The following is a 12123-nucleotide window of genomic DNA, read 5'->3' as shown; positions in this document are numbered from 1 at the left end:
GTTAATGCAGTGCCATTATCTAAGACGATTACTTCTGGCAATCCATGGATAGCAAAGCTTTGGCATAGTTTTTTCTATAGTAGCGCCTGACGTTGGCAACTTAACCTCATGAACATCTAACCACTTGGAATGAGCATCTATGATCAGTAGAACCATGGTTCCAAGAAAAGGACTGATGAAATCTCTGTGCAATCTCACCCAGGGTCTACCAGGCCACTCCCATGGGTGTAATGGGGCTGCCACCAGCAACTTTTGTAGCTGTTGGCATTGTACACAGTGTTTAACCACCTTCTCAATATCGCCGTCCATTCCCGGCCCCCAAAGATTCCCGGCCACTGACTCGAGACAGGACTGGATCACGATTCGTTCAGTTTCTTATCTGCCTGGCACAGACTGGTGAGAGACCCAGGAAATTCATCACTAATCCGAGCTCTTGGGGCATTGGGACATTGCTCATTGTTCTCTGGTAAAGGAAGGTGACTTAGGGCATCGGCATTTGCTATATGAATCCCTAGCCTATGCAAAAAGGTGTCTTTCTATGCCGCCTAATTAGGGCCCATCTTTGAATTCATGCAGAAGCTATGGGAGGGATAGCCTTTTCCACACTAAACAGGCCCAAAAGTGGTTTGTGGTCTGATAGTATCGTGAAATGTCGCCCATGAAGGTATTGGTGGAATTTTTTTTACACCAAAAATAATTGACAGATCTTCCTTTTTGATCTGAGAATATCCTTTTTCAGCTGTGGTAAGTGTCCTGGATACATAGCCTATTGGCCTCTCTGTACCATCATCCATCTTGTGAGATAGTATCACTCCCATTCCGTAGGGGGACACATCGCAGGTTAGCACTAATTCCTTTGTCAGGTCATAGTGCACTAACAAATTTGAAGAGTGCAGGAGCTGCTTTACTTTCATGAAGGTTTCTACTTGGGGTGACTTCCAAACCCAACGCTGGTTTTTCTTCAGCGTTGAATGTAGAGGGGCTAGAACCGTTGATAATTTACCATCTCTAAAAATGATTTAAGCTCTGAGGTGTTCTTGGGTGCAGGTGCCTCTCCGATTGCCTTAACCTTCTCTTCAACGGGGTGTAGCCCTTGGGCATCTACCTGATGGCCCAAATAAATGACTTCATTTGCCTACAAAGTGTATTTTTCCTTCTTTAGGTGTACTCCCGCTTCTAAAAATTGTTTCAGGACATCCTCCAGATTAGCCAAGTGTTCCTTTTCCGAGATCCAGTTATTAGTACACCGTCCAGGTAGACCACAACTTGAGGTAGTCCTTGTAGCAAGCTCTCCATTGTCCTCTGAAAAATGGCACAAGCCGAAGAAACACCAAAGGACAGGCGTGTGTATTGATATAACTCTTTGTGGATGTTTATGGTCACAAATTCTCAAGAGGCATCATCCACTTCCACTTGAGTCATGTCAAGCTTTCTATACATTGTCCCTCCTGCTAGTTTGGCATATAGGTCTTCAATCTTGGGAATGGGGTACCTGTCCAGTTCGGCTGCTTTGTTGACCGTTAGTTTATGGTTCCCACAGATCCGGGCGGTCTGGTCTGGTTTTAGGACAGAGACTATGGGGGCTGCCCACTCTGAGAACTGAACCGCTTTTATGACACCCAGACCCTCTAGCCAGTTCAACTCAGCGTCGACCTTCTGTCTCTGACGTATAGTACCGGTCTTGCTTTCAAGAAGTGTGGAGTTGCTTCTGGGGCTACGTAGATCTTGGCCTGTAGGCCTTTGATTTTTCCCAGTTTTTCCTTGAAGACAGTGTCATTTATTTTAGCAGTTCAGGCAGTCCTCCTGCTCACAATTGGAAGATTTCGGGCCAGTTTAATTTAATCTCTTTCAACCAATCATGACCTAGAAGGCTTGGTCCTTCACCTGCCACCATCACTGGTAGTTGTGTTGTTTGGTGCCTATAATGAACTCTGGTGATAACTTTTAGTTGGATTTCCTCACCTGTGTACATTTTCAACTTGGCAAAGCTTTCTTCCAAATTTAATTGTTGAGCACCTTTATTTAAATATCTGAAAGTGTGTTCTCCTATTACAGTGGTAGAAGCACCCGTGTCTACTTCCATTTTTAAGGGTTTACCATTCACTTGCAATGTGACAGTAATTGGCTCTGTCTTCCCAACTTTCATGCTGAATAAGGAATAAATGTCAGAATTGATTGTTTCTGGTCTTCCACACGATTTACCTTATTGGACTTTGTTGCCTGGAAGCCTGTTTCAATCTTGCTTTTCAATGTTTCAATATGTATACACCTTTTTAAATTGCCAATTGTTGGGAGTATTATTGCTTCCATGTGGATAAAAATTATTTTTCGAATTTGCTGCTAAACTATTCTAAATTTTCGGTTAGAAGGGGCTATTTCCCACTTTGCGGCAGAGTCCAGCTTTTCGCGGCATTTTTGGTTGACTGTTCCCGCCCAACTAGGAAAACGGCATCATTTTGTGCACCTTAGATCGCTCGAGAATCCACTGCTTTTTCTAACGCTTTCTTAAAATCAAGATCCACTTCAGCCAGCAATCTTCACTGAATAGAATCCTCTTGCATGCCACAGTCCAAATGATCTCTGAGCATGTCATTCATGGTTTCACCGAAATCACAATATCCCATTAGTTGTTTTAATTTCGCCACGTAGATAGCAATGGTCTCCCCTGGGGCTCTATTCCCTGAATTGAACCTGAACCTCTGCATTGTGACTGAGGGCTTGGGTTGGAAACGTCCCTTAACGAGGTCTACTAATTTAAAAGCAAAATACTGCAGATGCTGGAAATCTGAAACAAAAAAAAATTGCTGGAAAAACTCAGCAGGTCTGACAGCATCTGTGGAGAGGAAGACAGAGTTAACGTTTCGAGTCCATATGACTCTTCATCAGAACTAAAGAGAAATAGAAATGAGGTGAAATATAAGCTGCTTAAGGGCGGGTTGGACAGGTGGAAGCTGGATAGAAGGCCAGTGATAGGTGGAGGCAAAGGAGAGATTGCCAAAGATGCCATCGGCAAAAGGTCAAAGGGGTGTTGACGGTGGTGATACTGGCTAAAGGGTGTGCTAATGGTGACATTAAGAGTAGAAAGCAGGATGAGCAAGTGACAGATGGCCCTAGTGGGGGTGGGGTTGGGGAAGGGGATCGAAATAGGCTAAAATGTGGGGATAAAGCAATGTGGAAATAAATTGCAAAAATAATAATAGAAATAGGTGGGAAAAGAAAAATATATATATTTTTAAAATTTATATAATAATTATTAGAAAAAAAGGGGATAAAAAAGGGGTGAGGATGGAGGACAGAGTTCATGATCTGAAGTTGTTGAACTCAATATTCAGTCCGGAAGGCTGTAAAGTGCCTAATCAGAAGATGAGGTGCTGCTCCTCCAGTTTGCGTTGAGCTTCACTGGAACATTGCAGCAGGCCAAGGATGGACACGTGGGCATGAGAGCAGGGTGGTGTGTTGAAATGGCAAACGACAGGAAGGTCTGAGTCATGCTTGCGGACAGACTGAAGGTGTTCCTCAAAGCAGTCACCCAGTCTGCGTTTGGACTCTCCAATGTAGAGGAGACCGCATTGGGAGCAGCGACCACAGTAGATCAAATTGAGGGAAGTGCAAGTAAAGTGTTGCTTCACTTGAAAGGAGTGATTGGGTCCTTGGACAGTGAGGAGGGGGGAAGTAAAGGGGCAGGCGTTGCACCTTCTGCGGTTGCATGGGAAGGTGCCGTGGGAGGGGTTTGAAGTGTAAGGGGTGATGGAGGAGTGGACCAGGGTATCCCAGAGGGAACAGTCCCTACGGAATGCTGACAGGGGGGGCGGGGTGAAGGGAAGATGTGTTTGGTGGTGGCATCACGCTGGAGTTGGGGGAAATGGCGGAGGATGATCCTTTGAATGCAGAGGCTGGTGGGGTGATAAGTGAGGACAAGGGGACCCTATCATGGTTCTGGGAGTGAGAGGAAGTTGTGAGGGCAGATGCGCAGGAGATGGATCGGACACAGTTGAGGGCCCTGTCAACCACCATGGGTGGAAAACCTTGGTTAAGGAAGAAGGAAGACATGTCAAAGGAACTGTTTTTGAAAGTGGCATCATCGGAACAAATGCGACGGAGGCAAAGGAACTGAGAAAATGGGATGGAGTTCTTACAGGAAGCGGGGTGTGACGAGCTGTAGTCGAGGTAGCTGTGGGAGTTGGTAGGCTTGTAATAAACATTGGTGGATAGTCTATCATCAGAAATGGAAACAGAGAGGTCAAGAAAGGGAAGGGGAGTGTCAGTGATGGACCATGTGAAAGTGGTGGAGGGGTGGAAATTGGAAGCAAAATTAATAAATTTTTCCAGGTCCAGATGAGAGCATGAAGCAGCACCGAAGCAGTCATCGATATACCAGAGAAAGAGTTGTGGGAGGGGGCCTGAGTAGGACTGGAACAAGGAATGTTCCACACACCCCATAAAGAGACAGGCATAACTGGGGCCCATGCGGGTACCCATGGCCACAACTTTTATTTGGAGGAAGCAAGGCGAGTTTAAGGAGAAACTGTTCAGTGAGAGAACAAGTTCAGCCAGACAGAGGAGAGTGGGGGTGGATGGAGATTGTTCAGGCCTCTGTTCAAGGAAGAAGCGGAGAGCCCTCAGGCCATCCCGGTGGGGGATGGAGGTGTAGACGTCCAGTCCGTGGTGAAGAGGAGGCGGTTGGGGCCAGGGAACTGGAAATTGTTGATCTGATAAAGGGTGTCAGAGGAATCGCGGATGTAGGTGGGAAGAGACTGGACAAGGGGAGCAAGAATGTAGTCAAGATAGCAAGAAATGAGTTCCGTGGGGCAGGAACAGGCTGACACGATCGGTCTGCTGGGACAGTCCTGTTTGTGGATTTTGATTAGGAGGTAGAAGTGGGTTGTCCGAGGTTGGGAGACTATGAGGTTGGAAGTGGTGGAGGGAAGATCTCCAGAGGAGATAAGGTCAGTGACAGGCCTGGAAACAATGGCTTGATGTTCAGTGGTGGGGTCATGGTCCAGGGTGAAGTAGGAGGAAGTGTCTGAGAGTTGGCGCTCAGCCCCTGTGAGGTAGAGGTCAGTACACCAGACAACAACATCACCACCCTTGTCAGCAGGTTTGATAACAAAATCAGGGTTGGACCTGAGAGAACAGACTGCGGCAAGTTCAGAAAGATACAGGTTAGAGTGGGTGAGAGGAGCAGAGAAACACGAGGGATGGAACTTCAGTTGGAATCCACGTGGGGTAAGTCAGAGACGGAGACAGTCACTCAGGAAAGAAATATGGTTGTTAAAGCGAGTTTTAGTAAACACCTTGTCAAACACCAGGAGAGAAATGGAAAGCATTGAAGATGAACAGGGCAAAAGAGACAAGCAGAAATCCTGTCAGAGAGAAGAGCAGTACTTCTTCAAGGTAGGCATTCCTGGAAGAGAAGTGGCAGTCAATTAAACACTAAGATAAAAGCAAAATACTGCAGATGCTGGAAATCTGAAACAAAAACAAAAATTGCTGGAAAAACTCGGCAGGGCTGACAGCATCTGTGGAAAGGAAGACAGAGATAACGTTTCGAGTCCGGATGACTCTTCATCAGAACTAAAGAGAAATAGAAATGGGGTGAAGTATAAGCTGTTTAAGGGGTGGTTTAACAGGTGAAGCTGGATAGAGGGCCAGTGATAGGTGGAGGCAAAGGAAGGACTGCCAAAGATGTCATAAACAAAAGGTCAAAGGGATGTTGACGGTGGCGATATTAGCTAAAGGATGTGCCAGTGGTGACAGTAAGGGTAGAAAGCAGGATGAGCAAGTGACAGTTGGCCCTCGTGGTGGTGGGGTGGTGGGAGGGGAATCAAAATAGACTAAAAGGTGGAGATAAAACAATATGGAAATAAATTGTAAAAATAATTTACTACAAATTCTACTAATTCACTGAAGGCCTTCAAATCAGGGGCATTAGGGGTCATCAACCTTCAAATTAAACTGCAGGTCTTGCTCCCACAAATACTCAAGAGAATTGCTCTCTTCTTTTTCTTCTGCGATGATTTTGTTGGCTTGAAAGTAGATCGCAAGACGTTCTATCTATTGAGGCCAGTGATCTCTGGCTGGTTCAAAGGAATCAATTCTGCCATACTATGGCATCTCAGATGAGTATTGCTTCCTTTCTTTTTAATTATCTTAGATACTCACAATTGCTGGGCAAGGGACAGCATCGGATCTGATTTATCCTCGTCGCCAGTTTGTTGCAGAGTTGATTTTCTAAGCAATTTTTCTTGGTGGAAACATTAAACTTTATTTACAAGACAGCAGCAGCAACTATATGTGCGCATCAAACTCTATGGGCAGAATTTTCTCATCGGCGTGCAGGGGTGGGCCCCACACGCTTACGTGTAAATGACCCACAGTGACGTCGGGCATGCATCCTGATGTCACTGCACACTATCATGATATTTCGCTGGGCGGGTGCGCGATGTTCTCCGATGCGTGCCCATCATTAATTAACAGGCCAGTTAAGGCCCTTGAGACACCAATTGACGGCGATTTTTCGGGGCCCGTGCGATCTTCAGATCGTCGCACGGGTGCAACGGGCAGACGGGTAGGCCACATGTTTAAAAACCTCACCTACGGGCGGGATAAGAGGGGTCAGTGGGGCCACGAGTGGTCTTTGGTAGATATTTAATGGTTAAACTTACTGCTACTTGCCTGTGTGGGCAGGAAAACTTCAAATCCCTTCACAGCTGCTTGGACGGGATTAATAGGCTTCAGGTCAGGACTCTGGAGTAAACATAATTTTTGTGGCCTTGCTGGTTTCCGGAAACCTTCCCTTAGCCTGGGAATGGGAGTTGTGCTCTCCACTGGAGGCACCTCCTGCAAGGAGGAAGGGAGGGCCAGAAACGGGGAGGAAGCCAGGAGTCCACATTCAGCCTCCGGGGGAACCACCTTTGGGAGGAGAGGCGCAGGCACAAGGGACGCAGGGCCAACAGGAAGTCCAAGGCGGAAGGGGCCACAGAAGACGCCACTATCCTGCTACCAGGGTATACAGGTGGCGAAGCAGCTACCTCAATATGACTGAGGTGCAGTGCCGAAGGAGGCTCCGTTTCTCAAGGGAGACAGTCAACTATATCTATCAGATGATTGGCCCTGAGACCAGCTCTGACTGTATGGGTGGACACCCCATGCCAGTGGCGTTGAAGGTCATGGCTGCCCTCAACTTCTATGCCTCCAGCTCTTCCCTGGGGTCGGTGGATGATCTTTGCGGAGTCTCTCAGTCAGCTGTCCAAACTTGTGTCAAGCAGAAGTCAGACGCTTTATTCAGGCATGCATTGACTTTCATTCACTACCACTGGGACGAGGCCAGCCAGACACAGCGAGCCAGAGGCTTCGTGGCCATTGCTGGCTTCACCCACATCCAGGGTGCAATAGACTGTACACATGTGGCCATCAAGGCGCCAGCAGGTGAGCCGGGTGCTTTCATCAACAGGAAGGGCTTCCACTCCATGAACGTGCAGATAGTGTGTGATCACAGGATGCTGATTCTACAAGTCTGTGCAAGTTACCCAGGCAGCTCCCACGACGCCTACATCCTCAGACACTCACAGGTGCCGAGGCTCTTCAGTGCTCCAGCCCGGCTGGTTGGATGGCTGCTGGGTAACAAGGGCTCATGATGCCCCTCCACTATCCAAGAACAGAGGCTGAGCAGTGGTACAAGGGTTGTGGTAGGGAGAACCATCAGTCTTCTCAAGATGCGCTTTCGATGCCTGGGCCATTCAGGGGATGCACTCCATTACCCCTCAGATCGTGTGTCGCTGATAGTGGTTGCATGCTGTGCTCTTCACAATCTGGTGCTGGAAAGGTGGGGGGACACAGTGGAGGGAGAAGGTGTAGATGCAGATGCTCCAGCTGCACATGATGATTCCAGCAATGAATCCGAGGTTGAGCACGCACAGGAGAACACTGAGGAGATGGACACTGACCCGGGCATACTCCAGGGAGGCAGGGACACCTGGGAGGCTTTAATCCAATGACCTTAACCTAGCCCACCACTGATGGGCCTCCAACACACGCCAGGGCTGCAGGCTCCATGCTCGATACCTGAGATCAACATCTGCCTGGTTAGGAACATTAACTATGTGCCTTGTCAATAAAGCTCAATGACAAACAAGTCACTCATAACATCATGGGTTCCCGTACACCTGCAGAAGTTAGGAATCACCCTGGCCATCACCCCAGTTGCCACAGCCTCATTGGACCCCACAGTCACTGGCAGAGGGGTAGAGGAGCTGCTACCCTCATCTGGGGCGCCCTGAGAGGAGCCCGCAGAGACGACAGGCAGCTTGTGCACTGACATGAGGTCGCTAGGTCGCTTTGGACCTCCCTGCTCACATTGACGGACGGGCACCTAGCTGGGATACTTGGTGCCCAAACCAGCTCCCACACTGACACTAACCAGCCGAAGTCAATGCCACTGTGAGGACTTGCAGGTCCGAGCACAACCCCAGGCCCTGATTGTTCTCCTGGAGGAGCCTCTCTATGAGAGTCGCCACTCTCTCCATGGAGGAAGCATTGCGCTCGGCCATGAGGGCCAATGCATTGCTGATGCTCTGCATGGACTCCTCCATCATGGAGAGCATGCCACGCATTCCCTCATGCATCTCCACCAGATCCTCCCGCAGACCCTGCTGCACTTCCAGCATCTGCTGCCTCAGGGACAACTCCATAGACACATCATCAGCCACCGACTGAGCATGTTCCTGGTCCCCTGCAGTCTTCCAACTGCCGGCGCCCTGGGCACTCTCCTGTATCTGTCTGCAACTCAAGCGAGGGTGAAGTGCCCTCACCGCTCTACCCCAGGACACTAGCTGATGATCTAATCCCGACCAAGGTGCTATTATCTGCATTGGTGCCTGCCTGGCAGAGATTGTATGATGCTGGTGCTTGCAATTCTTCTGGGCCCTCAGGTGTTAGTGGTGGATCCTCTGCCTCCTCCTTCCAGCCCTGCTCCAGTGATGCTGAGAGGAAGAACAAGGACCATTTGATTAGTTCAAGTTGAGTCAATGTCAATGTGCACGCCTGTCCCCCAGATCAGTATGTGCTCATCCTTCCATTATCAATGGTCAACCCATGTTGGAAGCTTCAATCACTGAGCATTCAGCAGTGCCATGGTTGCTGGGACACACATGGTGACCTCAGTGCACGGCAATCTTACCTCCCCGTGGCACCCCAGCCTCACTGCCACTGGTGGACCTGGGTGCATGGCACCTCTCCAGCTCCAGAGCCTCCTGCTCATATCTGGTTATAATGGCCAACTGTGCCTGGCCTCTGCCAGTCCGCATCCACTCTGCATTATTGTGTGCAGTCTTCTCCTGAAAAGGAAAGAGGAGCATTGATGAGTCCAGCCTGTACCTGGATTCCCATCGCATCCTTGCCACCCCCCCCACCTGAGTTAGACATTGCAGGGCTCCAGTGCTTTGTAACCCCGCAGCTGCCGCACACTCACACCAAGCAGCCAGAGCTGACCCCCCTCGCCCACATGCTGCCTCCATCACATTTGCCACCACACAGTTTAACCTTGCAAAGCAGGGAGGCACAAGCACATGGAATGCCAAAGGCAGCAGATGGATTGGTGCCCCGCCACCTGGAAGCTCCCTTCCCAGTATGTCAGCAGCCTGACTTTGACATGTTTCGGAGTTCCAGCACTGTGCCCAGGTGCAGATCCTTGAGGTTGCCCTAAAACAGTACTCTGGGTGTCAGTCTGCATGCAGCAGGTGCAGAACCCAGCTCAGCACAACCCTCTCAGGGTGAACTAGGCATGGGCAATAAGTGCTCGCCCACCCAGCGAAGGCCACATGCTGTGAATGAGTCAATGCAGCAACTACATTCAGTTGGGGGTGGGGGGAAGCTTACCTGCTGTGTTAAGTGACCATTGCCAACATGGTGCTCACCCTTCCCGAGCACAAGAGTTCATTGAAACGCTTGAGGCACTGAACCACATTGTGCGAACTCACAATATCTGCCACCTACTCCCAGGCACGTTTGATCATGTGTTGGGGGGGCCTCCTCCTCCCATCCCTGGGAACGAGGACCTCCCGCCGCGCTGCAAGGACAGCACGGCACTCATCCAAAAACATAGAAACACAGAAACATAGAAAATAGGAGCAGGAGTAGGACATTCGGCCCTTCGAGCCTGCTCCGCCATTCATTATGATCATGGCTGATCATCCAACTCAATAGCCCGCTCCTGCTCTCTCCCCATATCCTGTGATCCCTTTGCCCCAAGAGCTATATCTAACTCCTTCTTGAAAACATACAAAGTTTGGTCTCAACTACTTTCTGTGGTAATGAATTCCACAGGCTCACCACTGTCTGGGTGAAGAAATTTCTCCTCATCTCAGTCCTAAATGGTCTACCCCGCATCCTCAGACTGTGACCCCGGGTTCTGGACTCCCCCACCGTTGGGAACATCCTTCCTGCATCTACCCTGTCTAGTCCTGTCAGAATTTTATAGGTTTCTATGAGATCCCCCCTCATTCTTCTGAACTCCAGCGAGGGGCACAGTGCCCTGCTGACCTGCCCTCCTGTCTGGCCTGCTCACCAGCAGCCTTCTGGGGAGCACTTCTGCTGGCCATGGTTCACAGCCTTTGCAAGGCTGCAGGAACGCTCTTTAAACAGGCCGCCGGGTCACCATTGGACCTGGTGGTCATTGCAGTCCCACTACTGCCAGTCAACTCCCGCTGTCCTCGGGAGCCGCGTTTCATGCTGGGTGGGCCTTAATTGGCCCACCCAGGTAAAATGGCGACGCGGAGCGGATCCTGGGCGGCGATCAGCTCCGCACCTGCCTGCGCCCGGTCCCAACCGGCCCACCCAATGGGGAGAAAATTTTCCCCTATAATTAAAGAAGAACTCTCTTCTTAGTGGTTCCCCGCACTGCTAACTCATTGGTTTACACAGATCACGTGATCTTACAACACAGGATTATTCTTAAAGGTACAGTCCTATGATTAGCAAAACTATAATTACTACACTGGGGTAGTCAGGTCAGGGCAGGGTGGGGAAGGTAGTCAGCAGTTGGGGGTAGTCAGGTGGTCGGGAGGGGTTGGGGGCAGTAAGCAGGTGGGGGGGTATTAGGCAATCAGGGGGTCTGGGGGGAAGTAGATGGGTTGGAGGTGTAGTGTGGTATCAGGGTAGTCGGGGGGGGAAGTTGGAAGGATGTCGGTGGTTAGGGGGGTAATAGGAGGGGGTGGGGGTAGTCAATGGGTGGGGGGTGAAGTCGCGGGGTGGAGGGGTAGTCAGGGGTCCATGTGAGGTGGGAGGTAGTTGAGGGGTCAGGGGATGGTCAGAGGGGTTGGTGTAGTTGGGGGGTGAAGCGATGTAGTCAGTGGGGTTAGTCAGAGGTCGTCAGGGGGTCCAGTCATCAGGGGGTCCAGTGGGGGATCCTGTGGAGTGAGGGATGGGGGAGTGCGTATGTTCAGTACCATAGCTACCCAGGAAACAGAAGTGGTTTTAATCCTTCCAACTTCTCCTGGATAACTGTTCTGCTAAGAGAGTCAGAACTATCTGAAGTGTCTGACTGAAATTAGAGTATCGGAGGGTTCCAGGCACAGGGTAATTGCCCATTGGAAGTTTGAATTTCCCAGGCAATTTTCATGCAGTCATTGGCTTGAGGACTTCCAAGGGGCCCTCAACACATCTCCTGGGGTAACTTCACATGTTAAATGATTATAAATTACAGGCACTGTTAAAGCTGAAATGTAGAATCATTGTTTGTAGAATAAATATGACATGTTTGGTATGCATATCACTGACCTTCTGTGCAATCTAAATGGCTGTTGCTGAAAGCTATGCGGCTAGAATAATGAGACCTTGCAGCTAAAAACAATTTTGTATCCAATTAACTGTTTGACCATATTAAGGTTCACTCAAATTTCAAAGTTTAGACATTATGACTGCATATTGGAGGTGAAAAATCTAAATTTTAAGAAGTTACACATTATGATTAAAACTGAACGCATATGAATCATATTTAGCTCTTGTAATCAAGATGAAAACAATAATTTATCTCTAGTGCTTGGTCCTCAGTGGGCCATTGAGAGTGCTATAACCTACTTATAGATATATAGGCTTCATCTGTGCTGAGGGCAGATTGTTAGGTGG

The sequence above is a fragment of the Cetorhinus maximus genome, chromosome 1, assembly GCF_964194155.1.
Source record: "Cetorhinus maximus chromosome 1, sCetMax3.hap1.1, whole genome shotgun sequence".
Taxonomy (NCBI): Eukaryota; Metazoa; Chordata; class Chondrichthyes; order Lamniformes; family Cetorhinidae; genus Cetorhinus; species Cetorhinus maximus.
This window is presented reverse-complemented; position numbering follows the sequence as displayed.